Below are 22226 nucleotides of genomic sequence, written 5' to 3'. Positions count from 1 at the left end.
CGCATGCTCAAACACAAAGTACATTTACAATCATATTATTTTTCTTACCCAAAATACCAGTGAAGGTCCCATTCCAGATCGTGTTGCTTCACTTTTTATTGTTCTAATGGAGAATTATAGACTATTGTTCACTATTAGTGTGATAAGAAATGAGCAGAAAACAAAGAGGTTGGAGCCTGATGCTGATAACGGTAAGCCACCCCTGTGTTCTTGGGACTGATTTTGCCAGTTCTAACACTAGAGGTCACAAAGGCAGTCACAGCAATGACCCCTAGCAACCCCTAAATTATGTCTATGAATGCCCTCATATATGCAAATATATCTGGTTTGGAATAGTCCCTAGGAGCATCATTTTTGCATAGTAGCCTATAAGAAATAGTGATATTTCAGAGCTGGTTTTAGAATGGTTAACCTTAGGTTCCATCAGTCAATCCTGCTCTAAATGCAGAACACTATTCCCAACCTAACTGTTCTTTTTTTGTGTGGACAGTCAAGTCCTGAGCAGGGTGCCTTTGACATCCAGGGCTTTTGTTTCATACTAGCAGATGCAGAAACTCCAGGAGTCTGTTTTGACCTTCCAGTAACAACGCTTCTTAGGAACATTTACATTGGAAGGTATATCTGTGGAAAACTGGTGATTTCCCTGAATAATGGAGAAAGTCTAGGATGGCTATCCATCGAGCCATCCATCTGTCCAGCGGTCCATTGGCCACTCCATTCTGCCACACTTCTATTCATCGGTGCCTCCAGCTATTCATCCACCCATCCTCCCATATAACAGCACACACTCACTTAGAGATTTAATTGTGTTGAGGCAGTAACCATTAGGTTCTGACTGATATGTTGCGTAGGCCCTTCCTGAAACAAAAACTTTTCCATTCCTTTTGAAGTACCCCAGGCTGGATTTCGGTGAAGATGGAGCCAAAACTGAAAATAATCGACTGACCTTCGTTGGCTAGTGAAAGTGTGCTGTGTCCTGTATGGACTCCATTTTTCCTGGTAGGAAAATGGTGCTGTTCTATGTATGGTGTTATGAAACCTCAAAGGTTAGGCAAAACCTCTGCCTAACAGGAGGCTATTACAGGGTGAAATATGACCATGCTTATGTACATCAACCACTACTCTCATCACTGCTATATTCTGATCAGGCAGTAGCTGATAGAGCTGGTATCCCCACATCCAAAATACAGGGAATTGCCATAGTCAAGCCTAGAGGATGCTTGTTTCTGGTCCAGGGAAGACCTGGCTTGGCAATGCGGACTGGACTGTTCCCATTAGGCACAAGGTCAAGACTGATTTGCATATAGCTGGGTCTGAACTGGGGGGGGGGGGCGAAGTGAGCTAAAGAACGATGATGAATTCAACCCAGATCTGTGACTAGGGGCGAGTGCCTGAAAGGTTTCAGCGCCCCGTCCATTATCACTTTGTGTTTGCTTTGTTCGCCCTATGTTGGCAGAGTATGCCCAGACATGGGTCCTTTGCTCACTCTGCCACTGGGTTCAAGCTAGCCTGGCTGATGAGGGGTGTTATCCCGAAACTGGCCCCAGGATGCTTGTTTCCGGTCCAGGGAAGACCTGGCTTGGCAATTCGGGCTGAACTGTTCCCATGAGGCATAGGGTTAAGACTGATTTGCATAAGGCTGGGTCTGAACTGGGATGGCGAAGTGAGCTAAAGAATGATGATGGATTCAACCCAGATCTGTGACTGGGGGCTAGTGCCTGAAAAGTTTCAGTGCTCTGTCCATCATCTCTTTGTGTTTGCTTTGTTCGCCCTATTTTGGCAGGGTATGCCCAGACGTGGGTCCCTTGCTCACTTTGCCACTGGGTTCAATATAGCCTGGCTGATGAGGGGTGTTACCCCAAAACCAGTCCCAGGATGGTTGTTTCTGGTCTAGGGAGGACCTGGCTTGGCAATTCAGGCTGGACTGTTCCCATTAGGCACAGAGTCAAGACTGATTTGCACATGGCTGGGTCTGAACTGGGGTGCCAAAGTGAATTATGGATTCAACCCAGATCTGTGACTGGGGGCCAATGCCTGAAAAGTTTCAGCACTCCGTCTATCATCTCTTTGTGTTTGCTATAGTCAAGCCTACAATCAATAAGTCATTTTATCCTCCTTCTCTCAATCCTTAATAAAGGCAAGGACAAATTTCCCCCAGAATTCTGAAAATAGGGTACATATATTGCCTTAATTTGGATGCCAAAGATAAGGAAGAATTCAGCTTGAAACCAAGGTTCCTCACTGAAGTGGGAGAACCATGACAAAGGAGGGAGAAGTTCACTTTGCTTTGCTGCCTCCAACAGTCAGAATCTCAGTTTTCTGTTTTTGACACAAAGCCCAATCTCTCTATATTAGTAGATTGGACTTTGCATCAAAATCAATAGGAATGTTGTGCTGATCTGCCCCAATAACATCCCTGTGATGCAAAACAATGCAAAGTTGGGGTTGTACTAAGAAAAAGGCACATTTCCAGCCACCAAACACCTTTTTGCTAACTAATAAATAGCTTTGCAATACTTTGTGATGCAGTAACCTATCTGTGGGACTGCACAAGGGCTCCTTAGTCACATTAATTTGCCATGAAGACATTCTCTGGCAAATTAAAGTGAGTAATGGGCTCTTGTGCAGTTCCACGAATGGGTTACTGCATCACAAACGTGAGGGACGTCCCATCTGCTTTATTACATGTTCCATCGGATACAATGCACGTGCAAAGCGGTGGAAGAGATATCTGTGAACGTTGTGACAGAGTAACCCGTCCGCCAAACCCTGAATCAGGCCCTGGGTTTGCCCCAGTCCTACTGGGATTTCTGAGGCCACAGTCTGACAATTTGATTGGATGACATTCATAAAATCATAATGCTAGTGAACCGTGTCATCAGGTTTGCCGCAGTCCTACTGGGATTTCTGAGGTCACAGTCTGACAATTTGATTGGATGACATTCATAAAATCATAATGCTAGTGAACCGTGTCTTTATTTGGGTTTTCTGTGTTTTATCGAAAGTATGCACGCCCCCCAAACTAAGGGACATATCAGCAACAACCAGCGATAATTATCGCTAAGCGCACTTAGCGCTAGAATAATTATCGCCAGCTAACGTGGATTTTTATCGCTGAGATAGCGTGCTATTAGCAACGCTTATCTCAAAAGCGATAAAAATCCTAGCGCTAACTGCCAAACGTGAGATTATCGCTGGAAACCCAGCGATAATCCCACGAAGTTTGGCGATAGCTTGCTGATAGGGCCTCACATACTTAGCCATGATATCCACCTTCCATAGGATATCCTGGCTAAGTCAGTTTCAAAGCAGGCTTAAGGAAAGTAGCGATAACAGAGGTTATCGCTACTTTTCTTGTCGCTATGCTGCGTTGCGTGAGGCTTGATAATAGGAGAAATGTCGCTTGTTATCCTGGGAAGAAACGCCCACTCTGCATCTCATTAGAGATGCAAAGATGGGCGTTAGGAATTTAGGCGCTAAGGCAAGGTTTCACGCGATAGCGTGACCTTGCTGATATGGCGATAAAATTATCGCCGCTTTTCGGTCAAAAACGGCCGCAAAAGCGGCGATAATTTTATATCGTCGCCTTGTAGATATGCCCCTAAATGCTCCTTTTGCACTACAGTTAGGTTCTTATTACCCTGTTCTATAATGCTCCTTTTATCACTGAAAGGCCGGACGGGCAGAATTGCGGCATGTAACCCACAGAGTGCACACTTAATTAGGGGCAACCGAAGAACATCATGGTGGGCACACACCCTCAGTCTGAAACCGGCGCTGTGCATCTTGGGAAATATCATGAACATGTGCGCAGGCGCAGAATGGACCTTTGCATCTGTTTCTTAAATTAATTGCGTTGGGTACAGCTGTACGTTAATTCGGAATCTCGTAAACCTTCCGAGTTAGTGCAACGCACACAACCTAGCATCACGGAGCAACAATAAATAACAGCTGTGTGCATCTGAGCTCTGCTGTTTACCAGATTAGTGTATGGACAGCGGGACCTTTGTGCAAAAAACATGCACACAGGCCAGGGGATTGACGTTAAAACTAGCTGTTCGTGTTCAAAACAGACATACAGCTCACTGGAGCTGTGGGTCTGTTTTTTCTTTTTTTTTTTAGGAAACTGTACTGTAATGATTGCATGCACAAAAGCAGTGCAGATTTATTATGCGGAATGACACGTCTGTTTTAAAGGCCACATTTAGCACAAAAAAAATAGCCACAATATTAGAAATAATAAAGCTAATAATGAAAAATCATAATAATATATTAAACAAAATGTTCTTTTGCTATTTGCCGAGAGCCAACACGGACGTGATCTTGTGACTTCAGGTCGGCCGCCACCGTCGTTTACTTCCATGTAGGCATTACACACCGCACGGGGACAGATTTTTTCCTTTTTATGCTAATACTTATTACACAATTTTTATTTACATACTCAAACTCCTCTCGTCTTGACTCGTGCCACGAAGAATTCAAGCCTTGAAAAAGTCGCGTTTTTTGACGAAATACGTGTTGGTTGTGTCTCTTTTGAAAAAAGTCTTCATCTTAAACAAACACCTACTTTTTGTATTGACTGTGCCTCTCCAGAGGAAAAATTCCAACTTTGGGGTCCATCCCTCGAAAAGAGGCCTCCGACTTGTATTTACATCTTCTTATCACGTAGAGTGTGTCTCTTTGAAGGAAACTCTCAGTTTCTACAAAAGTCTGTTCTCATGCTGTCAATTTCTGAAGACAGTATTGCTTTCCCAACTTTTTTTGTTCTGTACCTTTCTGGTATTACCACGGTTGCAGTACCTCTCAGGAATTTTAATAAGCACCTTAATTTATTGGTATAAGATTATAAGTAAATCTTAGATATATGTACATGTCAAGCCTTGAAAGAATCTTAATGCTGGAATTAGCCAGCTTCTAAGGGCATTGTGTTTGTGCAGGTGAGACACAAGAAGATGAAATGACTTGTTCAGGGTCACACAATTTGGTCAGTTGGAGCATCAGGGGTTAGTATCCATTAAGCAATTTTACAGCCAGGTGCATTATTACACTGATTGCAAGAATTGGTGGAAATTTGTGACCAATATTTTGAGACCAGTGCAGAATTTTGCCGACCAACCTTTGTAGTTCAGAAAATGCTGAATTGGGTCGCACTTCTAACTATTGGATTAATATTCATGAAGTAGGTACCAAATTGGTACTCACTCTGATTGGCTACAATCACAAAGATGGTAGCCCACAAGTGTCAGCCAGTCAGAATGCTTGTGTCTAAATGAAGAAAAATAATTGAAATGCACCCCATTTTTCTTTTTCAACATTTCCACTGAGAGTTGACAATTGTTCCCTGCACTTCTGCCAACTCTCCCTGAAGTTTTTTTCAACAATCACAAAGGGGCAGGCTTCCAAAGGGATGCAGATGGGTTACCAGCGCATCTTTAGGGTCGAAAACTTACCAGTGGTTTGCAACCAGACTTACCGTCTTAAACGATATATAAATAACACATTCATCCAGTCAGAAAGTCAAGGACGCTTAAGTGATGCCCACTTTGTGATGTGTACCTTAAATGCTGATTCCTGGGGCGCCTCAGCTTTCTCTCATTTAGAGAGCAGACCAGTGCTGTAACGAAACTTGAGAGGTCCCCTGCAAAGTACAGGGCTGCAGCCAATGCAGGTAATTGCGTTGGGGCAGGGTGGGGGGATTTCCAGAGACGACCACGAGGGCAAAATTAAATAAATAATAAATTTTCCCTCGTGGTCGTCTCTTGAAATTCCCCCCCCCCCCCCCACACACACAGGGCCGGACTGGGAACAGAAACCGGCCCTGGCAAACTGCTCAGCCGGCCCCCCCCTGGGGTGAGGGGGAGTGCAGCCGGGCAGTTTGCGAGGGCCGGTTTCAGCTGATTTTGTTACAGGGGGCCGATATTGCCAACCCCCGGTAACAACAATGGCCCCCAGGGGCCCAAAACTGGCTCCCACCCTAGCGGCCTACCGGGGAAATACCCGGTGCCCGCTATGACCAGTCCGGTCCTGCCCACACACACGGCCCCACCGTTCTTACCTGCAGCGGCTGCGGCTGCTCCCCCTCCGGACTCAGTCAAGAGGTCTCATGCCAGCGTACTCTGCTGAGAGGGAGCCCCTTAAGCTCGGGCCCCCGCACCACGGGGGCTGCAGAGGCCTATGTTACGCCACTCGAGCAGAGATGCACTGGTAGGTAATACTGGAGTGGCTCGGCTTGAGGGTGCCCCATTGCTTCTTCCGCCAAACGGCCCCACACCACAGATCGAATGAGAAGGAAACTCTCCTTGCGGGTGACTATGCCGTTCCATCGACTATCCATTGCACTTAAAGTGGGTCGCATAATTTCCCTCTGCGTCTTTACTTTGGATTTACCATAAGGATTGAAGTATTCTGTCCATCTTTTGTCGGATCTTTGAACTGCGGGAGGATATGTCAACACTTCTGAATCTTCATACTTGACCAAGCGTACATAGTAACTGTATTTTAAGAAATGGACTCTGGACTTTATCTTAATATCTTAATATTAGAGGAATTATTCAACACGGAATTTAAGATTGGTTGTTATTACAATCCCCTTACGATTTATTTTAAGCCCTGACAAAGTTCCTTGGCAGACAGGAACGAAACGCGTTGGCTGTGCTTCAACTTATATGTTCTATTTTTTGAATAAAGAAGATCTTTTGGACTTTACTGGCTCTCCTGAATAATTATTGAGTGCACCTCCTTTTTCTTTGAAACTCTTTGCATCAGTGGCACCTACCTATGGGAGTTGTAGTACCTCATTTCAACAACGATACATCCGGATTTAAAGTGCTTCACCTTGGTTAGCCGTTGTGTTCTTCTGTGTAACTCTCCTGTGGATGTCTCTTCGCCATCCCTCCAACTGCTGATAATCAGAACGCACTCTTGGCCTCCCTGGCTCTCATCGAGTGTGACAGGAGACTCTAAGCCAAGCTGGCAGCCATTTCCTTCCCATCGACCTAGCGATGATTGCTTTGCCCCATTCTCAACCAGCCCCTCTCCAGATCCCAACTTGCTGCATTCATGTTTCTGTGAAGAGCCGTCTCCAGTGAACTACTTTATAAGCAGGGCCACTGGGATGATGCGGTTTTGTGGTTGAATCGTTTTCCACATAATTCTGGGTTTTCCGGATTTGACACAAACTCCATCATCTGCTGCATAATCTGCAGGTTTTAAGCCCCAAAATGTTTTTAACTCAAATGGGTCAGAAGTTAATAAAAACGTGGTAAAACATGTTGCTGCGCAATAGAAAACCTTTTGCAAAGGTTGATTTCTCCCCTTTCTGTTGCTTATTGCTGCATTTCGGTGTTAAACTGGTATTAAAAGTCGAAACATTTGCCCAAACAATGTTAACCAGTGTAAAAATGACAAAATAATACTGCCACAAAATGTGCCACATCATTTGCCTTTCTTGCCTCATAGTTCATCCAGCGCTTCCGCTTCACTTGGCCCTCCCGTGTCGCATAATTCCAATGGCTTTGCTTATAAAAACCACTTCAAGTTGCCCAAGTTATGCTTTGTTTTTTAGGGGCACGGGTTTGTAGCAGGATTGTTTCTTTCTTCATTAGGGTGCTCTGGATGACAAACTGAAGTGCTTGCTTGGAATGCAACTTTATTTGATCGACTATGATTGTGATCATGTGTGGGTCACGTGCCCTACACTGCTCGCCTTCACTGACAATGTACGTTTCAGGAGACATGCGCTGGGGGAGGTGAAGGCATGGGGGTATGTGCCAACGTATATTACACTTTTGGGCAGGGGGGGGGGGGGTGAAAGAGTGTAAGTGATGTTTCCATTCCTCACCCATTGCGCACGGGGCTGTACTCACTTGTTCTCTAGCAAATGATTCAATTACTGGGCTTCCGTGCGCGCGCCTCTTGGTGGACTTTTATTTCAGCCTGGTGCTTGTCTGCGCATGTCACAAGCCCCTCGGGGATCCGCGTTGGTGCTTCTTCCTCAAGCTACGAACGTTCCTCTTTCTGGGTATTAAAGTCCAGGGGGGTTCGGGGGATGGAGGATGGAAGGGTCTTCAATGCGAGCGTCGGTGTTCCATGTGTGTGGGAGGGTCTGTCAGTGATTAGATCAGTGCAGACGTCATGGAGTCGGCGATTGCCTAGGACCCCACCTTCCTAGAGACCCCGGCAAAGTGAACTTTCCGTCTCGATTTCTAATGTGTATTCTTGTATGTTAAACTTTAAGGTATATATCAATATTTTTAGACAACATAGGTTCTCATATTAGCAAAAATGGGTAATAAATTACAAAGTTTTTTTTTGTTGCATATTTATATATCGCGAACTCGACCCGAAGGTATTGGAGCGCTGTACATGAGCACCGTATTTACATTACACATTCAGGCACGGGGAAATTAAGTGATTTGCCCAGAATCACAGGATGTGGACGCGACCCCGAGGCTCGAACCCTTGTTTCCAGCACCAAGGTCGGCAGCGTAGCTGACGGACCACATCCTCTCCCGTAGAGAAGTTGTTTCGCATAGAGCTGCCCCCAAAACTTTTCCTGCTCTGTGCCCCAAATATCCTTGAACTGCCTCTGGATGAGTCACTTGAAGATAATTCTGTGACTGACTAGAAGAAAGGCTTTCATGTCTCGTTTGGAACCAGAGGTTTTATACTGATGGAGACCTCTGCTGAGAGTCCATTCACCTGTCTGTCGCCTTCCATCCGCCCGTCATTGTGCATTAATACTCTTACAGCTGACGAAAACTAATGTCATTAGCGTTCTGACATCAGGGAGAGAGAGGCCTGTATATATTATGCAGGATAAATGTTTTCTAATGGGACCTTAAAGGTTTATCAATGACCTTGTGAGATCACACAGCAGTGGATGTCACGGGCCTCCTCCGTTGATTGAAACATTTGATATAGTGCATCTACAGGTAATTCATTTTATTCCGATCAAGAATAGCTTTTCATATTCCACGTTCTCAACAGTCTTGACAATGACAGGTTTTTAGCGTTACTAATTTAAAATGAAAGATTTTCCACAAACTGCCTTGTTCATTACTAACAATTTTCCTATGATAATCACCCCGTTCTGTAGGGTTGTAAAACGGAACAACGCAGGGAAATACTCAGAATGCCTTTAACATGCGTTTTTTTGTGTTTTTTATCCCCCTTTTTTTTTAAAAAAAAAAAGCATATGCTTTTACAACGTATGCCTTTACCATGTATTGTTTATCTACATACTTATATATATATATATATATATATATATATAAACAATGTATTTGTGGGGGGAGACCCACCCACACCCTCCAACTTACCTTAAATGCATTGTAAAAGCAAACGTTGTAAAGGCATATGCGTTCTAAAAACATGCATGGTTGAAAATGCGTGGTAAAGGTACAACGTGGTAAAAACCTCATTGTGAAGGCTGTTTACCGTTCTGTAGAGCCCAGCAATACACTGTATCCTGTTTGATTGCTAATTAGATAGAGCTCAAGCTGGACTCTGGTTCGGGCAGCTATGTCTAAGCCTTACCAGGGCCTGGGCCAGTCCCACTCAGTCTAACTGAGAGAGGCCCCATGATATGGGCCGGTATAAGCTGAAACAGATATGTGCTGACCCAGGACCCATTGAAGAGGTTCAACCACTTCCATTTCTCTTCGTGATGTAAGCTGTAATCTAGGCAGCCGCGGCCCGTGGAGGGAGTTCCGTGGGGCGGAAAGGCGGGGCGGGGGAGGGGTACTAAGAACCGGAATATGGATAATTGGAGGTAAGTAAACAACTAAATAAATAAAACGAATTTCGTTGCGCGCCCTGCATCGAAAAATGCGATGCAGCGCACGCTACGAAATTCGTTTTATTTATTTAATTGTTTACTTACCTCCAATTGTCCATATTCCGGTTTTTAGTAACCCCCACCCTGCCCCTCCCCCGCCCTGTCTTTCCGCCCCACGGAACTCCCTCCACGGGCTGCGGCTGAATCTAGGGGTGGGGGGGGGGGCGAAGAGTGGGGGAGCAGCCAGTACTAAACGGCTCCCTTCTGGGGCAACCATGAATTGCATGAGTCCGAGTTGATTGTCCTGACAGACGGGGCCCTCCCTTCAGCACATGGCCAGTGAATATCTGTGGGATATGGGAGACTCCGGGCCCCTAATCAGATTCTTCAGAGGGGCCCAACCGTTTGAGTGACGTCACCTGTGGGAGTTCAAGTGGAGCAGCACAGCTGGAAGCTTTCTTGCTGATTCAGTAACAATGTTCACTTGGGTGTCACTTCACAAGTTTCCAAGGGAAAACATGATATCTAAAAGCGTTCCTAACTCCAGATCTATGTATATAGAAGAATGTGTGTGTTGGAATAATACTTTGAAATAAGTACATATTACTTCCCAACCGAATACCTTTTATGAACCTTAAATAACGAAACATTGAGTTAAAATCTCCAAGTATTGAGAATTACGCCTTTCAAGTGACATGTAGAAGTTTGCAGTGGGCACATAAACCACTGAGCTATTTTACATGACTATAAATTGTGACTTGCAGGATAGATAGGCATCTCTACAGCAAAGACATTAACCCACTGAACTATTTCTCGGCAACAGACAAATGAACCCTCTGAGCTATTTAATGATTCAAACCTATGACCAGAGATTAGTCACACATCACCCAAGCGCCTATCGGGTGATAAGCTGTGCTTTATAAACCCTGATTGATTGAGTGATTGACTGAGCATGCACATTGACTCCCTATGTTATCTATTTGTCATTAAACCATGCAACATAGACCACGGCGCCAGGTTTATTAAACCCTAACCTTAAACTATAGTCTCTTTGTGACCAATTAAGTAGGACTGAATATGTTCACTATCACATTTTTTCATATTGCCAATTTGTTCGGGGTTAGTTTTGGTAAAAAGTAATGCAGAGGCTGATTGCGATTGCGCAGTTCTTTATGACTCCACCTTGGGGATACCCCGAACCTCAATTTTATGGGATTCCAGAGTTAATTGATTGCATGTCCAGCAGTGAGCTTGTCTGTGTGTTGTTTAAAGACACATTTCTGTAGGATCTCAAATGTCAACATTCTCAGACCTCTTTTCTGATTAGATATATTTTCCACCAAATATTGAAAATCTCCGACGTTATACAAATTTCGAATTATCTTTAGTTGGTAGACTCTGTCTGGACCTCTTAAATATCTTAAGAGAGGCCTACGTAAAATGTTCCAATACTGGACGCCGACCACACTGAGCAAAAAAGCAAGCTTGCTGGTTTGACCTACAGGTGGGTTTGAGCAACTTCCTTCCCAAGAAAAGTTGTATTTTTTTAAATGATTAAAAAGAATACAGTATCATTTTCTAACTCTTTTATTTAACTTCACCCCAGTGTCACGGGGTCAGCCCTAGCTAGCTAGATGCGCCATATTGATCCTATTGGGTCGCCCAATTCATGACATTTTTCCAGTTCCATGGTTCATTAGGTAAATTGATATCCCACCTCCTTTTGGCGGCTTAACGAACCATCTTGAGCCTAAGGGGACAACAAAACCCTACCATCTAAACCAAAATGTATCGAAGAACTGTGGTGGGTTCTAACCATGGAGAAGCTGTCCAGACTGACAAAAGGGGAGGAGAAGGCCTTGACAACACAATGGGGGCATCTCGCGAGACAACTTCACCAGAGGCCGTAGGGAATTGTTGTGCCTAAAACATCTCAGGGCACTGACACTCCCCACTCCTTCCAAGCCTGAGGGCTATTATACCAAAATCTACCAGCGCCTTAGAACTTTGCGGAGCTCGGCTGCGGCCGATAATGAACCTTAAGGGATTTCATGCATGGGAGATACAGCAACGCACCTTTGCAACAGGACCCGGAGGGCGGGCGGAGATGAGCAGACGGTTTAGGGGAGTGAGGGGGGAGTTATTCCTGGATTACCCGTTGCTCATTATAAAGATGGCTGTACTTACTTATGATACCCAATGGATGCTTGAACTAGGTACCACATGGTTAATAAAAATGTATCCAAACCTAGCATCATACCTGATTTTTTTTTTTTTTTAAATCATACAAAAGTTACAGTTGAATTTGGAAACTATATTTCTCATCAGAGCGATAAACGAGACATGCATTTCAGAAGATCTCATGAAACAGTCGAATATGCTGGTGTCTGCTACAACCCACAGATCATTGTTTCTCAGCAGCAGAAATTACACATCAACTGTAGCTACAAGAAGCTATGATGGTCCCCAGGGGCTGCTTTCTGGGCTGGATATGGGAGGATCCCTCAACCCATGCACCACTTAAAGCAATTGGCAGTCGTCAATCCACCTCATCTGACCCTTCACACACTCACTATCGGTTACCATGTATCCCGGACGGCCAGTCCAGCTCTGACTACCGTGCTTAATTTGCACAGGTGCTGGGCACTCACTTTCAGGGTACTGATCTTATTTTTCATCATCAAACACAGAGCAAGAGAGAGAAAGGTGGAAAAGGAAGCAAGAACGCAGAAGAGAAAGATGGGACAAACAGTGACAAAGGGAAACAGGAAGTGAAGGGTGGTTGACGAAAGGGGCATGAGGTGGAGTCAAATGGAGGCAGCCTTAATACTTCAACGCTAGTGGCAAGCTGCTGGGAAAAACTATAAGCCCATGCACTCATGTATTAACAAAAGCACTGACTGCCTAAAGTTTATGAGAATCTATAGCAAACCGATTGAAGATGGTTGGGGGAACAGGGGATACACATTATGGTGGATTAGACTCGTGGCAAGAGACCAGGTGTAATGTATTTATTTTTTGTTAAAACCTATTCATTGCCCTTAGGGATTTGTATATAAACCTTAATTCGTATGTAAAGCATGGGAACACTGTCGGTAAAAGAGAGTTGTGCTTTTGCTATGAAATTAATATAGACATCTAATACCAGACTACAGAAAATGTAAAATCTCGTGTGTTATTGCCCATTTGAGTGGCACTCATTTTATCGTGAGAGGAAGGATTCGAACTTGTGACCTTAAGATGAAACACTGGTTTTGTGGTGGCTGCATTATACTACTGTACCACCAAACATTCTTGCACGGTGGCATACTGGGATACAATTCACATTTCCATTCATGTCAAAAGTATGCAGCCAGTGCCATTTCTAAGTAAAATAACTCCAAGGTAACTCAGTGGGCTGTGTAGAAGCCATGCCCCAGCAAACTGGGAGTTGGAATTCAGGCAGAATCAACTTGACCCTTCATCCTTCTGAAGTTAATAAAATGAGTACCACTCTTTGGGTAATAACACCTGTTATGAAAGGGCCGGGGAACAATTCAGTTTGCTGTGTAGACTTTATAAACACTAAATTAATATTTTATTGGCACCTGATAACCAACTGCTATCTCGGTTAGAAGTCCATAAAACTATTTTTTTTTTAAAAGTTTACTTGGGCTGCATTAATAAACATGCGTTAATAGCGCTCTAAATTCATTCCCGGTTGACCGGGCGTTTTGCCAGGTATTTTAACAAAACTATTACACAATGGAATTTGTGCTCAGGATGACTCCAGACAACGATGAAATGCTGAGCTGGCCTCGTTGGGATTTAATCCCCCAAAGCAGAGATCTGCCTGACATCATCCCTGCGGAAGCAGAGCGCGAGTCTTAATACCATCTTTCACACTTAACCAAATTGTGTAATCCTGGGCAGATCACATTATGTCCCTGTGATTTACTTGCCCTATCTCCCAAAATTGGTAGCGCCTACAAACGAAGCAAATCTCCAGTATTAGGCGCTACATATAATTTCCAACATTTTAACAACACATCAAAGCATTCACCGCTATAAAAAAATAATCCAATTAAACAGCGCATTCAAGTGGCTGAGTGGCATTCTCACATGCATCCCCAGGCATGAGTTTACTAGGGATACTGTTTTATGCTCCAAGCTACATGCGTGCAGTTGGCTGCAACAGAAAATATCTTTTGGGCCATAGTATCTCACAGAGGCAGCAACCCCCCCACTAAATTCTTAACATTTTTCAAGAAACATATCTCTCTCGTCCCTTGTCGTAAAGTAGCACCGGCAGTGTTCGCTCTTACCTCTGTAGAAGGAGTATGCCTGCGGGCAGCTCGGCCAGCCTCCCTCTTCGCCTGTCTCTCACTCTCTGCCTGTCACACTCGAGGGGCGCTTCATCACACGCCGTGTTAGGGTTACTTAAAATGAAAACCCGCCGCTCTGCGCTCCCAGGAGAGGGGTTGAGCTTTCAGGCAACAGCATTAACCCTTTATCGATGAGGGCTGCTCCGCAAAGTGGCAACTGTTTTAAAGGATGCTTACCTTCCTGGAAGAAATATACCGACGTTCACATGTTCTTTATTGTACAGCACCAGTGATTGCCAAATAACATCTCATGATTGTGTCCACCCCATCCATGGATGTGGAGGAGAGGAGAGGGCTTAAAACAGGGGCGAAGGGCAAATATCACAGTGATAATGCCCCCAGACTGTTCATTAATGCGATTAGGACATCCTTGTTGGAAGAAACAAGGGTTGGAAAACTCCAGGGAATTTAGTTTAAAAAAAGCTTACATGAACTGTGTGCTATTTGCTTGATGTACTTGCTAGGTATTGTTTTGTGATTTCATCATGAGTAAATTAAAATGGGCTAAGCCGTGGCAGCAGAGAACGGTGTTAAGGTGACGTCCTGAACTGGTGGTGGAACATTATTACATCACAAGCTTGAAAGTTGCGGAAAGCAGGCCGCCATTGTTGCCAGTGAGGCTTTTCGATTGAGTAATCATGGGCCTTCATGATAGAATTTAGTGATGCGTAGAGTGGGCATTATCACTGGATAATGGCCCCTCACCCCAAGTAGTGAACCGCAGCTGGAGGCTGAGCGAGCTTGGGCCCGCTTAAACATTTATCTTCAACCAGATGGTCTTTGTAGCAGCTTGAGAGGTGAGAGGGAGAAAACATTCACAACTGAATCTCAATACAGTGGAACCACCTTGGTCACACAATAATCCACGCGACAACTAGATCTGAGATTAGTTAGATTTCATCATAAATTTAGAAACAAATCGATATGGATCAGAATCAACATTATCATATGGGAATACAGAACAAACAAAATGAGTCCAAATCTCCTTAAGAGATTCACCCTATATAACATAAAGCAGATAACTAATTCTATAATGACAATGCAAATAATCAGGAAAAATAATTGAGTATTAAACTGCATCAAATGATTCCCAAAGGTAAGCATGAGCATGCGCTCTCTCCCTACACTGCCTTAAAGAGACAACCCTAAACCCAGAAGTTTTGAATAAAGGTGAAATTAGAAAGGCGCCAGCTGTCGGAGACTTCAGCAGAAGGCACTCCAACCATGGGCATGTGGCATAACGCCACACAAGCAGAAGCATAGATCTGCTCCCCTTGAAGTCCTAAAATGTCTCTTTTGTCCCTCACTAAGTTCTAGCATAAGGTATTAGTTTAATTCAAGGCAGACAATTCCACATGACTTTCTCTGGCACTTTTCCATGATTCCGGCACAAATTGGATACTTGCACCACCTTTCCCACATCGATAAGTTGCAACTTCATTCATTCTTGGTCATTCTTCTCCTCCTCGATGAGAACTCGCCTCTTTGCTTGTTACTGTATTTCTCCTTGACAAACTTTGTTTTCTCATACCTTGCTATTTAATAAAAACAAAACCCTTTTATGCTAACTAATCAGGCCTTGTCCACACCTGCAATGGAAACAAAAATACAATCAAATGCATTCAACGTTGAAAGTTAAATATGAATTACGTTAGACTTTAAATGATTGGCATGTTAGACTTTAAACGTGAGCTTGAACTGAACGGTTTCTTGAGGCCCACTCATGCCAATTTAGCAGTGCACAGCTTACAAAATATGTGCACATTTCTACACGCATAATAAATGTAGCTTCTAAATGCATGAAGAAATCACAAAGAATGACGAAGATGTCATTCCAAATGCACCAGGGTGAAATAATTCTTGTTACATATATATAAATGTTTAAACCTTAGTCCACACATACACATTCTGTTCAACAACTTCACAGTGAGACACATCTTAAATGTTAACTTCTCCTGATACATTAGTATGGAAATATTACATATACCTTTATTAGTCACGTTATTTGCACATAATTATGTCTCCTTAATTTTCACAAGGAGTACTTTATATATGCACTACTCCATCTTTTCTTAGTCAGATAAATCACACAGAATATATTTGAGTGCTGGCTACGCATGATTATGATGCACGCCTACAGCATCTCCGGATGGGATCAAAATTACACTGCTTCAAGGCCGTTAGTCAGGGTGAAAGGTAGTGGTGATGAGACACATCAAACTGGTGTGACCCGCGGTTCTGTCTTCTCAGCCACTCCACAGGGCCTGAAATAAGACTCATTAGTTGCAGGGCATACATTAACCCCTTCAGCGCGGCGCGGATTACCGCGCCGTGCTGAAGGTTCCGTGCGCGGGCGGGGCCGTGACGGAGCGGTTCCGTCATGCGCACAGCGCAACCGACGCGCATGACGGAACCGCTCCGTCACACGCATCGAAGGGGTTAAATCACATTTTGTAGTCACTAGACTCCCTGTGCGTGTGGTTGAAAAGGCAATACTGTTTATGTTCTTCAGCTTTTTTTTAGAATGTATAAATTTAGAACTAAAAATATATCTTTATTGACTACCGAACATGAACAGTGTGCTCTATGACAAAGACAATATTCATTTTGGAAGTGGGTATAACTGTCACCCCCAATGATTGAGGGGTTGTCAATCTTGTAGTTAAAGCAGTGTCCTTAATCAAGTCTTTCAAGGTATGCCTTACTCCTTTGATGCAAACCTGTGACCTAGGCCTCACTTTAAGAATGAAACTGAAAACGGCCAGCCTCCATTTATTCCGCTCGTTACCCAGTTGACGGATGGTACAGCCACAGCCGAGCAGTCCATTGGGACCACGGCAAGCCTCCGATACTGGACACCACGGCCGCTATTCCTGATAGTAGACGTCTTCCAAGACAGGTGAGATTCCCAGGTAAAGCACTGGAAATGCTAACAAGTATTTAGCCCTCTTGGAGTACCAATTTCCAGCTGTGTACAACAAACACCCTGGGGGTTTGAAATATTAGCTAAATTGGGAGCCTACCTGCTCTTCCGTCCATTGCTACACTGCATGAGTCTTTGTTGAGTATGCACTTCCACTTTGGCTGTGCTGATAATGACTCTTTCAAAAACTATTCTGGACAAAAGGAAGAGGAAAATTACTCTGAGGCCTGAGTGGTGCAGTAGAAGTAGCCTAAAATATTCCTTCACTACCATGCACCCCAGCTTAAGTTACCCTTAGATGAATCTCTGTGTATTTCTGATCTCTTTTTCAGCCTCAGCGCACAAGAAAACCATGCTTGTATGCTGAGAGTCCTTCTCAGTTTGTGACAGAGGGAGCCTCAGCGGGCCTGGGAGGTGCACAAAACATGGACTCCTTCCATAATATCATGACTGTTAGCTCGCTGCATTAGTTGACATATGCTGTGGTGGCAGCGTTTAATTGGTGGCAGCGAGTCAGTCCTTTTTACCTGTGCCTGCCGAGTGGTGAGTGACCTAATGGCCTTCACTGTGATAATGTTTTGCCCAGCCCCAAGTTTCAGGATCCTTAGTTTCTACAGCGTGTATGGTGTGTGTGCATGTAATACTGATGTTCCTTAGCTACTACGGCTTGTATGTGGTGTGTGCATATTATACTAATGTGGGGTCTGCCTGAACCAGTGTTGTAGGGATTCTGTTTAATGGTGGGCCCAGTAGAGTCCATCTTGGCTTGCCAGAAGAGACATGCTGTTCACAGCAGAGGTGGTGGTAGCCTGCCAAACATATACTGCACTGAAGCAAGACTAAACCACATCATGCGGTTGTAAACCAAGGCTTAACTGCGACCGGCACCTGCAAGTCTGCTTATAACCTCGCACCAAAACCGCCATGTGTCGCAGGGATCCCAGAGTGTGGCCCGAGCACACTCCCATTACTTGTTTCTAGAACCTGTAGCTTTACCTGATTATTTGTTTTGGCGAGCGTGTCCAGAAACCATCTGCCCTTCCCCCAAGACTGCTGGTGGAGGTGGGGTTAACACAGGGCCCGACGGCTGATCTGGATGGCGGTGTCTCGCTACTGAAACCGCTGGGCACTTTGAATGTAACTCGGCGCAAGCCCGGATTGAGGACTGATATTCCAGTGACTCCTTTCAAAACAGGCATTGGCAAAGCCAATAGGTCTGGCTTTGAAGGAATGGTGTATGGTGTTGGGTAAAAGCAAAGAACTGTACAATAATAATGGTCTAAGTTAAAAGATCAGGTGGCAGTTACACTGTCAAGCTAGACCTAAAAATCCATCTAAGTTAATGACTGCACTCCTTCCATCTGTGCTACTGCCTGAGAAAAGCAACATAACTGATCTCTTTATCTAAGAAAACTTACTAGCATTCCAAAGTCTTGTGTGTGTTCCCCGGAAGCTCAAGCCTAGACAGCTGGATAACAAAATGATCGCAGCTGCGTGGGGGGAAAGCACTTTTTTAGTGGAAGCACACAAATTCTCCCGAATCAAAACATATACTCCTGGCTCCCAACATGTGGGCAGAGCAAAGCACCTCTCTAGCAATGCTCACAATATTGTCTGGTGAAAGATGAGCTGTTAAGCCAGACCAAAATGAGAGACAGCCTGACCTCTGGGTCACAGGAACACATAGAAGCTGCTCATGCACCTCAAGCGAGCCTGCATCTGTTTAGAATTCCCGAGCATTGTTGGTCCTGTAGAAACTAAGTAGTACTGTATGACGGTACAGTGATTATGCTTGCATTCCATAGTATCTATTTGTATGGGTTGAACAAGAGTGTAATCAAAAATGTTAAATCATAAGTATAATTAATGGCTGAACAATCCATTATTGAGTGTATTTGTTCTGAGTCTCTACCCCCACACCACCTCCCTGTGTAAGTCTTGGACTGCTCGTCCGCCCTCCTTAGGGTTAAGACCTAGAAGTGTGTACTGATTGCTTGGTTTTCAGAACCACCAGTATGTCAGCTCCAGGAAGCTATAGGTAAAAGGACTCTATCACCTCGATTTAATCCTAATAATGCCTGAGTGCTATAGAGATCCCGATCCATCTCTGAAAGGTACTCACAAATAACAAGAGGAGGAAAGATGAAACACTCACACACCACTTTATCATAATCAGATACGCAATGTGAATTTAATAAGTAGAAAATTGTCTTAAAGTGAACTTATTCCTACAATATCTTTTTTAACTGGAGTTGCGCTGGTATGTAGCCTATTCACTCCTGCCTTAATTTAAATATATGTACATAAATTTGTCAATATCCAGCCAATTCTAAAAACTATTTTATCTTAAAATATAATCCCTTCAGTGCACTGCTTTGCTCCTGGGCCAAAAATGAATGCACTCCTGCACCTTACTGGACAATTTAGAGTATCAATGTAAACTCATCGGGCTGGTTAATAATACGTCCAAAATAACTTTGACTCCCAGTTCAGAGTTTCATTATTTGTGTGCCATTTTGTTCATTAACCCCTTCATTGCGCCCGTTGGCCAACGGCCTTCGCGAGCACTATCTCGGTAGGGCCGCGCACACGTCCGTTGGCCGACGCAGCCCCGCCCACTCAATAGAACGCCCCGCACCGTGGCGGAATTATCGCCGCGGTAAACGGGTTAAATGAATTTCTTTTCAACTAAATTAGAGTTTGAACATTGAGATATTTATTTACCTGTAATGTTGTTTTGGTGTTGCTGATTACATACAACTTGCAGTTGTCTCTGGGGAGGGCCTTGCTGATTGTTCAAAGATAATAAACCTAAGTTTGGGCTTCACACAGAAAGCTGTTTATCTATCAGGAGTGATTATTTTGACCTTGTGAGAGCTAAGCCACAGCTCATGCCAAGATTGTGTTCTCCCTCCTTAAGAATTTAATGAACTAGTTTCCTACAGTTAGGTATAGGATCATGGTGTGGTTTATGGTTAGGCTTACGTTTAGGGCTAGGGAAATGTTTACGCTTAGGATTGGGAACACACCTGGGAGAAGAATTTGGGTTGAGAGAAGAGTTTGGTTTTATGAGGAATTAAATGTATAGTCAATCTAATGGTTTAAATGGGGAAGGTAATTTGTGAGGAAATCCTTGGGTTATTGCATAAAGAAGACTAAGTTTATTCAGAAGGATAGTCAAGCTTTTAGTAAATTATAGAAATCTGTGTATAGATTGATGTTCGGTCAAGCAAATTATTATTAGATTTATAGTCTCTTATTTTGTAACTTGCTACCTAACAGCTAATGGACCTTTTAAGAGGTAGGCCAAAGGCCAGGTCCACAAATGATAAATCACTCACACGCAATGATGAAGAAGGCCCCAATTTGAAATGTTTGCAATGCAGCCACTTGGAGATTAGTCCATACTTTTCTTAATCATTTTTGTTTGAACTCAGACTCCAGGACAGATACTTTGGTGGGTCATACTTCACTGTGCAACTTGTATGCATAAAGGTTTTTTTTCATTGGCCGCATACATGCATATATGCTAGGGGTTATCTTGCTTCTCTATGCAACCGTTTGAGATTATCAGAGAAAACCCCACCATGAAGAATGAAAAGTTATTTAATTATAATCACATCTCTTCATAAAGGATATTCGCTCTCAACTCACAAAAACCGCACTCACCTCATTGTGTTCCAGGAACACAGATTCCAGTGATTGACTTCAATGTAGTAAGTGATTACTATTTCCTGCACTTCAGACAGAAAATCTACCCTTGATTACACCTTCTCTTGAGCAACTATAAACAGCACCTTGTGCTTTGGCCTGGTACTTCATTGTTCTTTAACTAGGTTTTCGCTGTACTAGTATCAACAAATACATATATACACATATTCCTACCTGCACATGGTCATATTTTGCCCAGATGACTAAAGTACATATTTCTATGTCAATACATTTAGAAACATCTATTACACAACACTTTAAAAGACTGCAGGCACCCACCCCATTGCACACCTATCCTCACACACATGATATCATACGTCACATAGAATTCATCATCACTGTGAGGACTACTGTTCTCCATAGGTGGGGCTATGACTGCAGAGAGCAACAATAATGCATTAGCATCAGAGCCTCAGTTAGATCAGAAGAACAGGACTGTTCACTGAGCTTCACAGTCTCCAAATAGCACTGACATTGGAAAAGCCAAAAGCAGTGTTGCAGGAAGAAACCACCAACTCAAAACACTGCCATTGACTAAGCCACAACCAATGGGAGGCCTGCATAGGCATGTAGCTATCATTCATGCAGTAGGTTGATTTGATGGAGATTCCTCAGAGGATGAACGGCTGACGCGGACCCACCCTCGCCGCCGTTGTGCTTCCTGTTTCCGGCCTCACTGGTTTTCGCTGAAACGCCCACATGCAGCGGAGCGCCACTGCCACTGCCACGGCCGCGGCCGCGGCCGCTGAGTTGGATACGGGAGCCTGAGCACGGAAGGCTGCGACGTGAGTCCGTCCTGGGTTGCGGAATGCGGAGCAACTCTCGATCAGGTCCTTAGTTCAAGTATCACTGCCATCTGCCATCTGCATCTGCAACGGGGGTAGAGGTGAGCGTGTGCCCTGAGACGACATGGACATGGACGTCTAGAGTGATCCTGGGGGTCGACGGAGCAAGGTGAGCCCCACCCACAGAGCATCGGCCAAAAAACGGAGTGCACAGGGTGCACAGGGTCATGCAGAGTCTGTAGCCCCAGACGAGGCGATGCAGCATTGTCGGGGGGGAGTAGGTGAGCGCCGAGCCCGAGGCGGGTTTGATAGTCCGGACGGTGCTGCAGCCTGGCCCCGCCCCCCTCGAATTTAACCCATTTCGACACTGATTCTGCTCGTTGGAGCATATTCTCAGTTCATTGTCCCTCACATTTGCTACGAGACATAACAGCGTGTGCACATAGCTCGTCATCTCCAACAAGAACAACCTCAGAGAAGCTTCTAATATCCTGGTGGACTTTCCAGTTCTCCTACTCGTTTTTAGTCCTCTCCTTTAGAAGCCTGATCATTTCGGCCCCCACAAGTCCGTGAGTTCACACGGCCCTGCCCTCTGTCTCTTCTGTTGGTGGGGTGTGCAACGCTGCTGGTCCTGGTCGACATCCCGGAGCAGCTGAGGCGCTGTT

The sequence above is a fragment of the Triturus cristatus genome, chromosome 12, assembly GCF_964204655.1.
Source record: "Triturus cristatus chromosome 12, aTriCri1.1, whole genome shotgun sequence".
NCBI classification, from domain to species: Eukaryota; Metazoa; Chordata; class Amphibia; order Caudata; family Salamandridae; genus Triturus; species Triturus cristatus.
Note: the sequence above shows the minus strand (reverse complement) of the source record.